The sequence below is a fragment of the Triticum aestivum genome, chromosome 1B, assembly GCF_018294505.1.
Source record: "Triticum aestivum cultivar Chinese Spring chromosome 1B, IWGSC CS RefSeq v2.1, whole genome shotgun sequence".
Taxonomy (NCBI): Eukaryota; Viridiplantae; Streptophyta; class Magnoliopsida; order Poales; family Poaceae; genus Triticum; species Triticum aestivum.
Genome location: NC_057795.1, coordinates 689,901,440 through 689,916,956, shown reverse-complemented (window position 1 = coordinate 689,916,956; position 15,517 = coordinate 689,901,440).

Here is a 15,517-nt window from a genome sequence, read left to right as displayed (position 1 = left end):
GTGACTAGCACAAGCATGCAAACTAGGCTTCGTAATGTTGCTGATTTTAGTCCCTGTTCTGCTGTTATTTTGATGCCATGTAAACTTGATGCTACAGAGAGATCCATGCATATTTTGAGATACTTCAGTAAGGATGTTTTGAACATATGGTTGTTATCTATCCATTCATGTCCCTGGTTGCAATTATGGAGTAGTCTACCATGTCATTTTCGTGCTCTACTTTTGCTACAAAATGTTTCCTGGCAGATTGTTACATGTTATTCAATTTTGCCATGGTTGTTGTAGTTGATCCTTGCATGCTATGAACTTGTGCTTGCCTTGGTTTGTTTCATAAACATGTCTTCTTGCTGATGCTATGCTTATCTTGTCATGCAATGACTTGTGGTGAGTGAATCAAGCTTGTTTAGTAGGGTACTTGTTGTTGCTGTTTTGCTAGGCTGAATCTGTTATTTCGTGATGCTATATAAACCTGCTGCTACAAGTCATTCTATGCATAATCTGGAGATGTTCACTAAGAGTGTTTTTTTCTACATCTTATGCTCTATCCATTCATGCCCTTGGTTGCAATTATAGCTTGTTGTAGCTTGTTGATATCTTGCTCCAAAGTTGCTAAATAATGTTGTTGTCAACCTATTAACATTAAGTTCAGGTGTTGCCAGGATTGTTGCTAGTGTTTCATGCACCCTATGGACTTGCTATTGCCATGCTTAGCTTCATAAATATGTCTTCTTACTGCTGGTTGCCTTGCCATGCCATTTTTTGCTCTGCGGTGAGTGGTACAAGCTCACAAACATGCCTTCTTAAGTCTGTTTCTGCCATGTTTGAATCTGTATTATAACTTGCTATGTTTACATGGGTGCCATCATATTTTCTGATCCTTTTTTGGCTCATGGTCAGTAAGGGACTTTTGATATATGCATGTAGTAGATTCATGCCATGCCTTTGTTTGCCATGATATGTTCCTCTAACATGTTCTTTGATAGCTCTAAACATTGCAACCTGATGTTATTTTTGCAAAGTCTGAAACTGATATTATTTGCAATCTTGCCATGTGTGTTTGAGCATGTTCTAGTGATTTCTGAAGATAGCTCAGTGTTCATGTTTTGTTATGCTTTACTTGTACATCATGCCCATGTCTTTTGTTTTCATGTTGAGATGCTGTAGCATGTTGTTTTGATGCTTGCAAGATGCCTAGTTGCTGTTTTGGACAGATTGTTGCTATAACTTGTATAGTGTATGTGTTGAACCGTTGCTCCGTTTTGAGTGTGCTCTATATGAAACTTGCTTAGTTTTGCATATAGTTTCATATTATCATGTTGCATCCATGTTTTGAGGTGTTCGCTTGATGTTTGGGTGCATTTTGCATCAATGCCATGTTTAACTTGTGTTGCTCATATCTTCTAGGCCGTAGCTCCGAACTAAATGATCTTTATATGTAACTTGACTAGAATCTCGTGTAGATCATCTTGGTGCATCTTAACTTTCTGTTTAACAACTTGAACATAAGGTTTATTCAGATCTGGACCAACTTCGAAATTTGCATATGAGGACTTACCGGAATTGTTATATGTTGTTCCCGGCCTCATTTAAACTTGTCTTGATGTGTTGCTCTTGTTTGCATCATTTCTTGCCATGAGTAGCTTCATGTAGCTTTGTCATGCATCATACTTGTTTGTGCATCATGTCTTGTTCATGTGTGGTGTGTTTACTATGTTGTGTGCTTCTTTTCGATAGTTCCTGTTTCCGTTGCGATCGTGAGGATTCGTTCATCTACGCTTGGTTTGTCTTCGTGGCTTCATCCGTTCGTCTTCTTCATGGACTCGTTCTTCTTCCTAGCAGGATTTCAGGCAAGATGACCGCTACCCTAGATCTCACTACTATCATTGCTATGCTAGTTGCTTCGTTCTATCGCTATGCTGCGTTACCTATCACCTGTTTATCAAGCCATCCCAAATTGCCATGAACCTCTAACCTTTGACACCCTTCCTTGCAAACCATTGATTGGCTATATTACCGCTTTGCTCAGCCCTCTTATAGCGTTGCTAGTTGCAGGTGAAGTTGAAGATTGCTCCTTGGTGGATAGGATTTTTGGTTGGGATATCACAATATCTCTTATATTATTAATGCATCTATATACTTGGTAAAGGGTGGAAGACTCGGCCTTTTGCCTAGTGTTTTGCTCCACTCTTGTCGCCCTGGTTTCCGTCATACCGGTGTTATGTTTCCAGATTTTGCGTTCCTTACGCGGTTGGGTGATTTATGGGACCCCCTTGACAGTTCGCTTTGAATAAAACTCCTCCAGCAAGGCCTAACATTGGTTTTACCATTTGCCTCACCACCACCTACCTTTTCCCTTGGGAGTCGCCCTCTCGAGGGTCATCTTTATTTTAGCCCCCCCGGGCCAGTTCTTGTCTAAGTGTTGGTCCGAACTAGAGCCCTTTGCAGCGCCCCCTCAGGGAAACTTGAGGTCTGGTTTTAGTTGTACGGATTGCTCATCCGGTGTTGCCCTGAGAACGAGATATGTGCAGCTCCTATCGGGATTGTCGGCGCATCGGGCGGTCTTGCTGGTCTTGTTTTACCATTGTCGAAATGTCTTGTAAACCGGGATTCCGAGTCTGATCGGGTCTTCCTGGGAGAAGGTATATCCTTCGTTGATCGCGAGAGCTTATCATGGGCTAAGTTGGGACACCCCTGCAGGGTATAAACTTTCGAAAGCCGTGCCCGCGGTCATGTGGCAGATGGGAATTTGTTAATGTCCGGTTGTAGATAACTTGACACCTGATTCGAATTAAAACGCATCAACCGTGTGTGTAGCCGTGATGGTCTCTTCTCGGCGGAGTCCGGGAAGTGAACACGGTTTCTGGGTTATGTATGATGTAAGTAGGAGTTCAGGATCACTTCTTGATCATTGCTAGCTTCACGACCATTCCGCTTGCTCTCTTCTCGCTCTTATTTGCGTATGTTAGCCACCATATCTTGCTTAGTCGCTTCTGCAACCTCACCACTTTACCCCTTCCTTTCCCTTTAAGCTTTGCTAGTCTTGATACCCACGGTAATGGGATTGCTGAGTCCTCGTGGCTCACAGATTACTACAAGAACAGTTGCAGGTATAGGTTATGCGATGATCATGACGCGAGAGTGATGTTTGCTTGTTTCGGAGTTCTTCTACTGCTTCTTCTTCGATCAGGGGATAGGTTCCAGGTCGGCAGCCTGGGCTAGCAGGGTGGATGTCGTTTGAGTTTCTGTTTGTGTTTCATACGTAGTCGGATGATGCACTTATGTATTGTGATGTTGTATTCATGTGGCATTGTATGCCTTATGTATGTATCCCCATCTATTATGTAATGTTGATGTAATGATATCCACCTTGCAAAACCGTTTCAATATGCGGGTCTATCCTTGGTAGGACCTTCGAGTCCTTTTGGATAGGGTCGCATATTGGGCGTGACAACAGGACCCCGTTTCGACCTTAGGAGGTCCAACAAAAGTCTATTTCCTCCGTTTGGCGGTACACCAGACCCCTCACGATGAACAGGATCCCGTTTTGAACGTGGCTGGTCGAACACAAGGCCGTTTCCTTCTTTCTGTGGTACGCCAGGCCTCGTTTCCATTGGATGTTCCATACAAGCCCTCCCGATGAAGACGACGACGCATTCCGTTCCAACCCAGCTGGTTGGCTCCCCATGAACATGATGACGACGATGTTTCTCCGTTCCGACCCAGCCATGTACACGAGCCCTGACCATATGTATGCGCGAGTAGGTGTTCGAGACCCCGCCCGTATGTACGTACGTGGCCGTATTTCTTTCTTGCACACTGGCCGTTGTACGTACGTATACATGCTACGTGCAAACCTCTACTACGGAACGTGCGCGCCTCTACATCGACCAGTATGTACGTACATGTTCATGACCAGAATGACAACGCTATGTACGCTTCGACCACGTGGGTCCCGACTGTCAGGCACTTCCTTGCGTGCGAAGATGTAGCTCGTGGGTCCCAGCAGTCAGGCGGGCTCATCGATTTTGTTTTGCCCGGACGCACTTCCTTGCGTGCGAAGATGTAGCTGGTGGGTCCCAGCAGTCAGGGGGGAAACTTTTTTCACAAAATACGGTGGCCCGTCCGGTGGGTCCCTGCTGTCAGGTGGAGGAATAATTATTTTGCGCGTTATAAGGAGGCACTTCCTTGCGGCCTCGTGGACCCAGCTGTCAGACTCTCCATGTACAGTACTCTTCCGATGGAAGTCGTTCCTTGACCATGTTGACCACGGCACGCCGAGAGCACCAGGGCGGTGGACGACGGCGAGGCCTAGGAAGGGGACGACGCGAAGCAGGGGAAGACGCGGCAGTGGAGGGCCACGCGGAGAGGAGTACGAGGGTTCACTGGTTCGGCTGCGGTGTGAGGCTACTGCCGCCGCTGAATAACAGGGGGTGTGGGTGAATAGAGGGATGTCCTGGCCAGCGGTGGGAGTAGTAGGGGCGGTGAGGCCTTCGCGGCAGCACAGCCGGCCACGGGAAGCAGGAGCAGGCGGCACGACCGATGCTGCTTTGGGCGGCTGGAGCAAGAAGACCAGAGGTTGAAGAAGTACTACGGCCGTTGGATGGACATCGTATGGTCACTGCAGCTAGAATCATTTATATTGACTAAGTTGACAAAGCCCTTGGTACGCGTCAACTTAGTAGGCCCACAGGTCAGCCTCTGAAACGGTGCACCCCAGATGTTAGGGGGAGGAATCATTTTTTGTGCGGCCAAAGCTAGAATATCTGAGATTGAAGAAGAAGCACGACATCCATTGGATAGACATCCAACGGCCACTGCTGCTAGAACCGCTTGTTGACTATAATAAGTTGACAAAGACTTGCATACGTGTCAACCTTTTTCTTAGGGGACGCGTCAACTTAGTAGGCCCACAAGTGTGTGGCAGAGAACTTATAGCCCATTTGCGATTTGTAAGAATGTACAATACATTTTTGAATACTAATGGAATTTACTACAGCCCATTTATAGTTTGTTAAAAGTACAACCAATTTTCTCGGTAGGGCAGCGGTTAATAATTTCAACCAACCGTTCAAGACAGAATTCAAAAAAAATTCCCACATTTTGATGAGATACGAAATATTTTTATCCCGAAGTTTCTAGTCAGATTAAATATAAATTTTTATTACGTAAAAATCCAACGAAACATTGCACGCGCAACAATTAAAAATTAAGATTTTCAAAATCAATAAATAATATTTTATAAACTAATTTTGTGGTTGGTGCATTTTTTTATAGTTACTGTCTAGTTTTTATAATTACATCCCATTTATTATTTTTTAAAGCCCATTTTCATGTTAAGCCTAATGCATCCCTCCGAGCAAAGATTTGCAGCCCAGCGGGGTGGAGAATAACAAGTTGACCTTGCCTGGGTATTCCTCAAAAAAATGTATAGCTGGGCTAGCCATTTTCATCTTGAAAAAATTTAATATCTCGGCTGGATATCTGGCCTGGGCTAGATGGGCCACAACCCGCCCAGTTAATACCCTGCTCTCCTTTGAACAACAACGAAAACATCGCCGAGAAAAACTCTGCAGTGCTCGTGCCTCAAAAACACAAATACTGCTCGAGCTGCTTGGTCCCGGCTGTCGGCCGCACCTTGTGCAATTCTCTCGTTTGTATTGACTACATAGGTTGACAATGGTGTGGGACCGTGATGTCAGGAAACCAGGAGGAAGCAAAAAAATATAGTTATACATAATAAGGAGGCACTTGCGTATGTACGGCTATGGCCCTAGTGGGTCCCTACTGTCATCCAGTCCAAATAAAGTCATCTCCTGAATCCTCATGTTCGTTGACCATGTTAACAATGCTCGACGCCACGGCGAGCGCAACAACTCAAAGGACGACGGAGAGGGCCTCGCGGGCCCTACGAATGGTCTTATACAGCGCCCGCTGCTCATTCAGGAAGCCAGGATCATCGGACACCTATGAGCACCTTTGAGAAACTGAGACGACATGAAATGGTAAGGTCGCGCTTGGGAGCTCTGGTTTATTTCACACATGTATTAAGATACAAGTGTAATTTACTCGTCATTAGAAACAACGCGTAAAATACAGGCGTAATGAAACCGAGGGCCCGAGGTCTGTAGTAAAACCGGTGGGTTACACGTGTCATTTGAGAGGCCAGTGTATATTTTAATACTAGTCGAAATCGACCAACCAAGCGGCTCGCCCGAGACCATCTGCTTTTATTTACAAGAGTCAGTTTTACAAGCGGTTTTGGTTGGAAAATTATGATCCAATCACGGCCTAAGATGATGAGTTGGTCAAAAGATCATATGGTTTCACGTCTAACCTACCCGACTTGTCGTATAGGCTATGAATGAAACATAAGACGATGAACTTCTTAAGCACGGAAACAACAAAAGAGGATGATCTTCTTAACAAGCAAATCACTGGCATTAGATCGATATGCAAAACAATACGAAGCATTATTCTGAGGAGGCACGGTGAACAGCTCGTGATGTCGCATGCCACAACATTCTAAGCTCAACTTTGCAATCAAACACAAGGCCTGGCATTACATAGACAATATTCAGAACAAACTCTTAACACAGGAATATCTCAGCAGAGTAACTATTTACTTCTAAAACTGAACACAGGAATATGAAAAAATGATCGATACTGCTCATAGCAAAAGTCGTCCGACTTAAAAAATATCAAATGCATGTCTTCTGGCTAACATCAATGAGCAAATTTTGACAAGGTTTTCCAATTCCAATATATATTGCACAAAGTCTGGTATTACATAGACAATATTCAGAACAAACTCTTAACACAGGAATATCTCATCAGAGTAACTGTTTACTTCTAAACTGAACACAGGAATAAGAAAAAACGATCGACGCTGCTGACAACAAAGGGCGTCCCACTCAAAAATATCAAATGTATGTCTCCTGGCTAACATCAATGAGCAAATTTTGACAAGGTTTCCAAATCCAATATATTAAACTAATGTGTTCTTGCTAACATCAACGATTAAACTTTGACAAGCTTTTCACATTTAAAATATGTAATGCCTATGATCGTGGAGTCCTGTCATGGCTTCTTGTACTTGTTTGGGCACTTTTTGAGTTGCCTATGCTCTCTGCAGACTAGTCATGTCACCAGCGTCTATTAATACTCGGTAAAGCTTCTCGGACATTCCTTCTGTAATGTAGCGCAAACAGTGACTGCTTCTTTCTGCAAAGTTGAACGACCAACTGGACCCAGTAATGCAGTAGTTTGCCTTGGACACATTGGCTCCTTTTGTGCAGTTCAACTAAAATCAAAGTCAGAATAAAACCGAGCTTTAATTTTGACATCCCTGTAAGCAACAATAGGTATAAGGGAAGCAATTGCTAAGAAATAACAGTTGATGACTTGTACTCTTAGAAGAAAAGCATCTACTGATCTACTTTATCTTAATGGGAAACAAAGCAGGAGAGTAGCAATTCTCCATCAGTGTGATTCATTCATATTGACTGAGACATTATCTTATCAATGCCTTCTTTCAACATTTATAAAGAACGACAATGCAGAAAAGTGCCATTCTTAAAACAATGCGACTCATTCATTTTAATAGAGACATTATCTTAACGATACCTTGGTTAAACATGTAGAAAGAACTACAAAGCAGGATAGTACCATTCCTAAAACAATGTGACTGATTCGTTTTAACAGAAGCAAAAAAGGAATCAATTATTGGCCAATAAAGGAGGATGAAACATGCGTCCCTAACAAGTGTTGCAGTTAATTAATTCTGAGAGCGACATTTGATTAACAAAAAGCATAAACAGTTCCAGGGGAGAGTGGGCGCAACAACAGCATGTTCTTCCATCTACTTATAAAGGGCGTGATGTAGAGTTTTGTTGTAACAAAGAAACAAGCATCATTTCTGGGTTGGAACAATTTTTGCTCACTTAATGGTAAAAGACAGCAGTTCAATAGCTTCAATTCAACATTTATCCAAAACAGTACCAATACAAGTAGCACAACATCTCAAAGCACACTGCACCATCATGTGGATGAAAGTCAGTACTGACCTTTCTTGACCAAGATTTGAAACATCTCGGGAGGACGATTTGAACAAAATCCAACACATATATGAAAATCTCGATCTCCTTTTGTGCAGTTCCACCAAAATTAAGCAAAGTCGCCGGTGTGACATTCAAGTTGAACTGCACAAAACACTCTTAAAACATAAGTGTTTCGCGTAGCGAAGCAAAATGTCGCAATAGCAACAACTTGAATAGATATCCATGTTTTAACAGAGGGAAAAAAGAATCAATTACTAGCAAATAAAGGAGGATGAAACATGCGGCCACAAAAATGGTAATTCCGCCAATCCCTTACAAGTGTATCAGTTTTGAACTAAGATTCAGTAGTTAATTATGCGAGTGGCATTGCTTAATTTTACCAGCGGCATTAGCTTAACAAAAAGCATAAACAGTTCCAGGGGAGAGTGGGCGCAACAACAACATGTGCTTCCATCTACTTATAAAGGGGGTGATGCAGAGTTTTGTGTAAGAAAGCAACAAGCATCATGTCTGGGTTGGAACAATTTTTGCTCACTTAATGGTAAAAGACAGTAGTTCAATAGCTTCAATTCAACATTTATCCCAAAAAGTACCAAAACAAGTAGCACAACATCTCAAAGCACACTGCACCATCATGTGGATGAGACCAAGATTTGAAACAACTCCACACGAAGACTGGAAACAAATCTTGATCTCCTTTTGTGCAGTTCCACAAAAATTAAGCAAAGTCGATGGTGTGACATTCAAGTTGAACTGCACAAAACACTCTTAAAACATAAGTGTTTCGCGTACCGAAGAAAAATGTCGCAATAGCAACAAGTTGAATAGATACCCCTTTTTTAACAAAGGCAAGAAAGGAAACAATTACTTGCCCATAAAGGAGGATGAAACAAATGGTGACAGAAAGAAGCATCTAACTTATCTTAATGGAAAACAAAGTAGGATAGTAGCATTTCTAAAACGGTTGCATTGATTCATATTAACAGAGACATTCTCTTAAAACAACATTCGTTAAAAATGTAATTTACTTTTAACAGTGGCATTGTTTCAATTTTTCGATGGCATTCTTAGATTAACAACAAAAAATAGTTGTATGGGACATGGGACATGGGACATGCCAGCACCATGTGCATTCACACGTATAAATGGGTGATGCAGAGTATGTAGCCAAGCAGCATATCTGCATTGGTCCCATATTTTTTTTCTTTGAACCTTTTTTCTATGTGAGGGTAGCAAATCTAGTCCTGCACAAACTACCCGACCCCCCAGTTTATTTCCCTTTTCAACAAAGAGATCGGTTCCTTACAGATGTGTGTACTGGGTTACTCCCTTTTTCCCTTTTCGACCAACAAAGCAGCTGGATAGCCAGTCTATACTACTTCCCGTCCCTCCTTTCCTTATTGAACCACGTCCTAGATTCATGCTCCACCCCACCGCACCCTTCTTTCCTCTTTGAACCAAGACCTAGATTCGACTACAGATCGAAAAAGATCCACATGCAGCTAGAGCAATGACGGTTTCAAAGAAACTTATACGTTAGGGTCGTCGGGTTGTGGCAAGGCGTGCGGCGGGAGGCCGGATCTGCCCACACTACGTATGGCAGCGAGGAAGAAGGGCCGGTGGCCCTCCCGCCCAGGCGCTGGGTGAAAGAGAACAGCGCAGCCGGCAGTGGATTGCCTGCCTCGTCGAAGGCGATAGAGTGAATGTTGCACCTCCTCCCCTTCCCGGTGCGATGGGATCCAGATGCCTCCTTCACCAGCTGTGAGGGGGGAGAGAGAGACAAGAGGCCAATGCAGTCTTGTTTAGGTCTAGTTAAGAGAGGGTGAGAGACTGTGAATATAGCAAACCTTAGCAAAGGAACGCTGAGCCTCCAGCGTGTATATATATATGTGTAGTCGGCGAGAGTGTGGAGAGTGCAAACCCTAGAGAACAAGCGCTGAGGCTCCAACTTATATATATACCGTAGTACGGACTGAGCTCCGATGCCTTAACTGCACCTGCTTTTGGCTGTATGATAGGTGGGCCAGCCACATTTTGGGCCCACCTGTCATAAACCCAAAGGCAGGTGCACTAAAGTCAATGAAGTTGCGTCCATATAGTACTCGTGTATACGACTAATATATAGTGGAGTGGTTTTCTTATTCTCTCCATAACAATCGTTTTAAATTGTGTAAGTATGAAACGAAACTCTTTATTTAACGTACCAGTGAAGAAAACTACTACGTACTTCAGATGAACTAACGATCCACGCGTCCTGGTCGCACTTCCTGTCCTTCACATGCGGTACACTACCCTCCCTTAAGTGAACAACCACACATGCGCCAAATTATCGGAAACGTGTGAGAGTGTGTACAAATAAAGAATTTTAATTTCAATTATCGGAAAGGTTTGAGAGTATGTACAGTTTGCCCTCTCTAATAATTATGGTTTGTTGTGTTCGGCCTAAACTTGGTCAAACTTTATAAAGTTTGACTTCAGTCAAATCTAATATGGAGAGTAAATAAAAATGGAGGGATACTATGTCCATCTGGGTTTTTAGTCCACGCCATTTTTTTAATCAAAGTTAATAGCTGGACAAATAAAATTACAGGGGAGCTGGAGACAAAGTTGTGAGAAGGCTTAGAAATCAATACAAAACTTATGCTCTTATTACCAACGTCGATCCTTCTTCGAGGAAACATTTGGTTCATAGCCAATTATGTGATAAAATTGCACCAGCGTGAAAGACGGCTGCGTCTCCAACGCAACCAAGGTGAACTGACGAAGGATATCATCTTTGTGGGTAACAAGCAAAGAGTACTGATAGAAGACAGCTTGTTTTTCATTGAAAATCGGTCAGCTTCACCAGCCGACGCAACAATGAGGCGCAACCATGAGCATCGATAGCTCATCATGGTGATGCATCATTCATTTGGCATCAAGTTTGGGTGAGGCACCTATGAAGTTCGACAAATCCTCACCGTGGTCTGTTTGTACTCAGTAATCAAGCTCGAGGAAGGACGAACCACCATTTCTTCATTTAACTAGTGATAGTATTAGATTAGCAGCAGCAACAGGAGCATATGGACAATGACCGCACAACCACCATGTACTTTTTGTCAAAACAACATGTATACCTCCATCGAGGCATAAATCAGGACAACTTTTCGAGTGGCATTTCCTCTATAATAGTAGGTGATGTTGGACCAGCCGATGAACCCTAGCTACTATACATGGGGAGCTGGGGAGTAGTCGCATAGAAGAAAACCCGCATGCAGCGACCTAGGGAGCTGGACCAGTACAAGAAGTTATGCCTCAGGTGGGCGAGATGTCGCTTAGGCGGGCGGGCGGGATCTGTCCACACGATGGCACTGAACAAGGGCGCGGAGGACCTTCGTCCGCGCCAGCGCCGGCTCCGAGAGGACGGTGTGCATCTGCTTCCTCCATTGCCGACAGCTACAACGTCAACGCTGCACCTCCTCACCTCCCGCAGCGAACGGGATTCGGTCGGATCTGTGTCCACCAGTGAGGAGAGAGATAGAGTGGACATTGTCATCTTGTTTTGATATGGAGAGGGTGAGAGAGCAAGACGCAAGAAACTCAAACAAGAGGCTATAATGGAGTAAAAAAATCTCTCCATAGTAGTGGTTTTAAATAGAATACGCGTGTTCCCGGAAAAAACAAATGAAAACTGGCGGACAATTTTTTAACGTACCAAGAAAGAAAACTCGATTAAAAACACGCCCTCGCTTCCAGGTGGCGAGAGTCGTCGCTCACACACACATAGACATAGACATGCATATCCGTGTTTACATAAAATTCCATTTGCATCTCCATCTCCAATCATATTTGTCCAACTGGCACATTATTTATGTTGTTAATTATATACGCAGCAATATTAACGTACAACATCTCTTGTTTGCGGGCGTCTGGACCGCTGCCACGGCCGCTCCTGACCAACCTGAACCCTCTTCATCACCCATGCATGCTTCCCGCCGGAAACGGTCAATGCCGCATGCATGCCCAGCCAGAGCGGACGTGACCTCTCACTGGGGCTCCGGCCGCTTCCTGGTGCACGCGACTGCTCCGCGTTCAAAGGTCGCAATAGTCGGCCACAACATGCATGTAAAAAGTTCTTGGGAGCCCGTGCTACAGCTAGCTGTCCTCCCCCAACTCCGCTTTCTTGGATGTCGACCACTACAATCTCTTCCACCAGTGCTAGTACTCCATGGCGCGATCCATCGACAAGCAGGCGGGAAAGTTATCGTATACTCGGTTTGCAGTGAGTGGCATGCCGAGCGACTGTGTGGGGTCGAGCCGTGGAGGAGGGTGAGACACGAACGCGACAGACATGATTTAAACGTTGGTTTTGCTCGATGGCGCGATCCAACAAAACGAAACGTTGGTTTCTCTCTGTTTCCATTTTTTCTCCGGAAAAACGAAAACTTTCCACTCCATTTTCATTCCTACTCCAAGGTTGCCCCCGTTACAACATTCCATCAAATACAAAGGAAAAATAACACGCATGCGGATGCATCTCAATGATTCACAGATCATAGCCAATATTTACTTCACAACTAAATGCAAAAGTTGTGAGAGCGTGTACAAAAGAAAAACTATTGATGGGGTCACTACGACTTAAACCCTAAACCCTAAACAGTATTTAATTTCCTGGCCAGGTAGAACCTGTCGAAGGAAAGACGGATGGCACCCTCGGATCATACTATGCTTTTGTGCAGTTCCACTAAAATCGAGCTGAGCATCCCTGGTGGCAAAAGATATTGAAGAAGTGTGATTAGAATAATAGTAGTGGCACTAGTTCATGAGACATAAATTCATCACAAGTAGAAGCGGTAGAAGTATAGAAAGATCGACATGGAGATGGAGCTACGTGGGGAGCTGCGGTAGTGGAGCAAGCCGGCTCCAAAAGGAAGATGGACTACCTGGGACGTCGGGCTGTATCTAGAAGGGAGGTTGGGACGCGGCATCGGCCCATACCGCGGTGACCCCCGATTAGGACGCACCGACTGTGGGTTTTCTCCCTCGCCGATGTCGACTGGGTCTATGCAGAACATTGTTCCCTTCCCCCAGCTGCGGGATCAGGCCGGATATGTGACCAGCGGTGTGGCCACCATCCTTCTATGCTTGTGAAGAGAGCAACCCAAGCAAGTAGGCTTGTAGCTTAGGCTCCTGCTAATGTATATATAGTGGTTTTATTTTTCTCACCATATCAACCATTTTATATTGCATATGTGTCATTGAAGATTGAAATGATGGTTGCTTCTTCCGACTAACTTACTGTGTGATTTGACTGCTCCTTAGTGTCAAACACCAAAAGTGTAGCAAGTACGAAAGTATTGCTTTTGAAGGAACAAACTTCAAAAGTTCCTAGAGAACCATTTTGTTGGCATCACTTTTGAAGTTTGAAGTTTGTTCCTTTTTGTTGGCATCACTTTTGAAGTTTGTTCAAGTATTGGTGTTCGCCATGATATTGGCCCCTCTGGCAATTATATATGTGTTTGGGATACTCATGTCCGGAGTAATATCACTTTGGCGCCTGAAAGAGCACGATTACGGGGGCAACTCCGATGGAGAAGCATCAAACCTGGCGCCAACGATGGACACCTTGCTTTGTTGCAGGGTGCGCTCTTCTGCTATAGGTTCGTGTTGGGTCGTGCGGGGAAATTTATGGCCACCAAAGACTGGCAAGTTCAACCAATACTTCAAGACTACTTGCGCGAAACAAAGAGAGGATGTGGAAGGGAGGGACCTCATCACATATGCTGTAGACAAGATTGCTTCCGGTTCACCTGAGGACTGCATTTCCGGGGTGGAGATATTGGAGGCAGCCATACGCATGGTGAATGATCAGGAAAATGCCACTAAGCAACGCGTGCTGATGAAGCATCTCATCTTGTACGCATCATCCTCTCGACACGTACTGCAGAAACTGCTGGGGATGCTGGATTCAAGAAACCTACATGACAGAAACAGCAGAAAACAGGTCGCGACAATAGTGGAGCGACTTGCATTCAGCATTAATTTGGAGCAGTTTTCCTCGAGGTATTCAACACATATCTTCACTGGTCGGGACATTCGAACAATACAGTATTGCCGAGCCATATCCCAGTTCCCAAGAACAATATGAGCAGCATTTGAAGAAGCAGGTTACTCGTCGACGCCCTTCACTAGCCGGCGAATTTGGGAAGGCCTACAAGGGATCGTTTCTACAAGGCCTATCTATCCTCGGGGATCTTGCTGCCGATGAAAACAATTGTAGAGTCATTAATTAGCGACACCCGAGATCTGGTATCCAAGATCATGGCGCCTGTCACTTCCGGCCTACTGGACCATACCACCGATGATCATGGTACATGCATGGTCACATTGGCCTAGCCCGCATTGGCCTATCTGGTGATGTAGATTGCTAAACAACCGCAGGGAATGATGTAGATTGCTGGTTTACTTCCAAAACCATGTTAGGTGGCTAAGCTGAACAGCCTGGCCGGCCGGCTAATTGATTAGTTAAGCGTTGGGACTAGCTGCTCACATTGGCCTAGCCCGCTCGGTCTTGGTCAAGATCTTAAAAAGAAAAAAAAAAGCATACATCCAAAACCTTGTTAGTTCATAGTTGAGCCATGGATAGCCACCGATGGCCGGCCTGTTTATTTTATGGTTGTCCATCTCTAGATATACTCATTGATGAACTGCTAATGGAGGAAACACATATATTGACTTGACCAAAATGCATGCAAGCTCGCTTGGTCTCTGTCAATATCTAATCGTATGTGTTCTCTAGGTCCTTGTGCAGCCTTCCTTCTCAACTAGCCTGACCAGAACGATCTGAGCCGTGATAGATTCCTCTCTCCTCTTCAGCAGCTAGCAGTCTGAGGCCGGCTGGCCGGGGCAGCTTCAGGCTAGCTTCACTTCCTGTAGCTGCAGGTGAGATCAATCCCTTGAATGCATATGATTTCATCTTCTTAATTGCACACGGGCGGGTTTGTCTAGCTAGCTGCATAAATGAGCTAGCCCCATCCTTGTTTGTGTTGAGACATGTGATTAGAACTTTCTCTATTTTGTTTCTTCCAAACGAACAAACATTTGAACTTGAAACTTTGCGGGTCTAGAGCATATGAGTACTAAAACGTTCGGAAATGATTTCCCATTTGTTGGTGCATGAGAAATATCTAAAACGATCAATCTTATTTTAAACTCTATCATTTTAGATATTTATGTTGCACAACAAAAGAATCTACAACATTTTATGCACTGTGTAGTACTCGTGCTGCGTTGTTGACCTGCAAAGTTTCAAGTTCAGATGTTGTTTTGTTTGGGAGAATCAAAAACATGAAACTTGTACAGCGAGAGATCACGGGTCTCAATGCAAAGCTGGATGGCTTGGATAGAAGGTTGACCTGCATGGAGGCTAAAAAAATCCACTCTCCGTCTTGTCTAGCTACTTAATTAGTATCTTCTTCGTT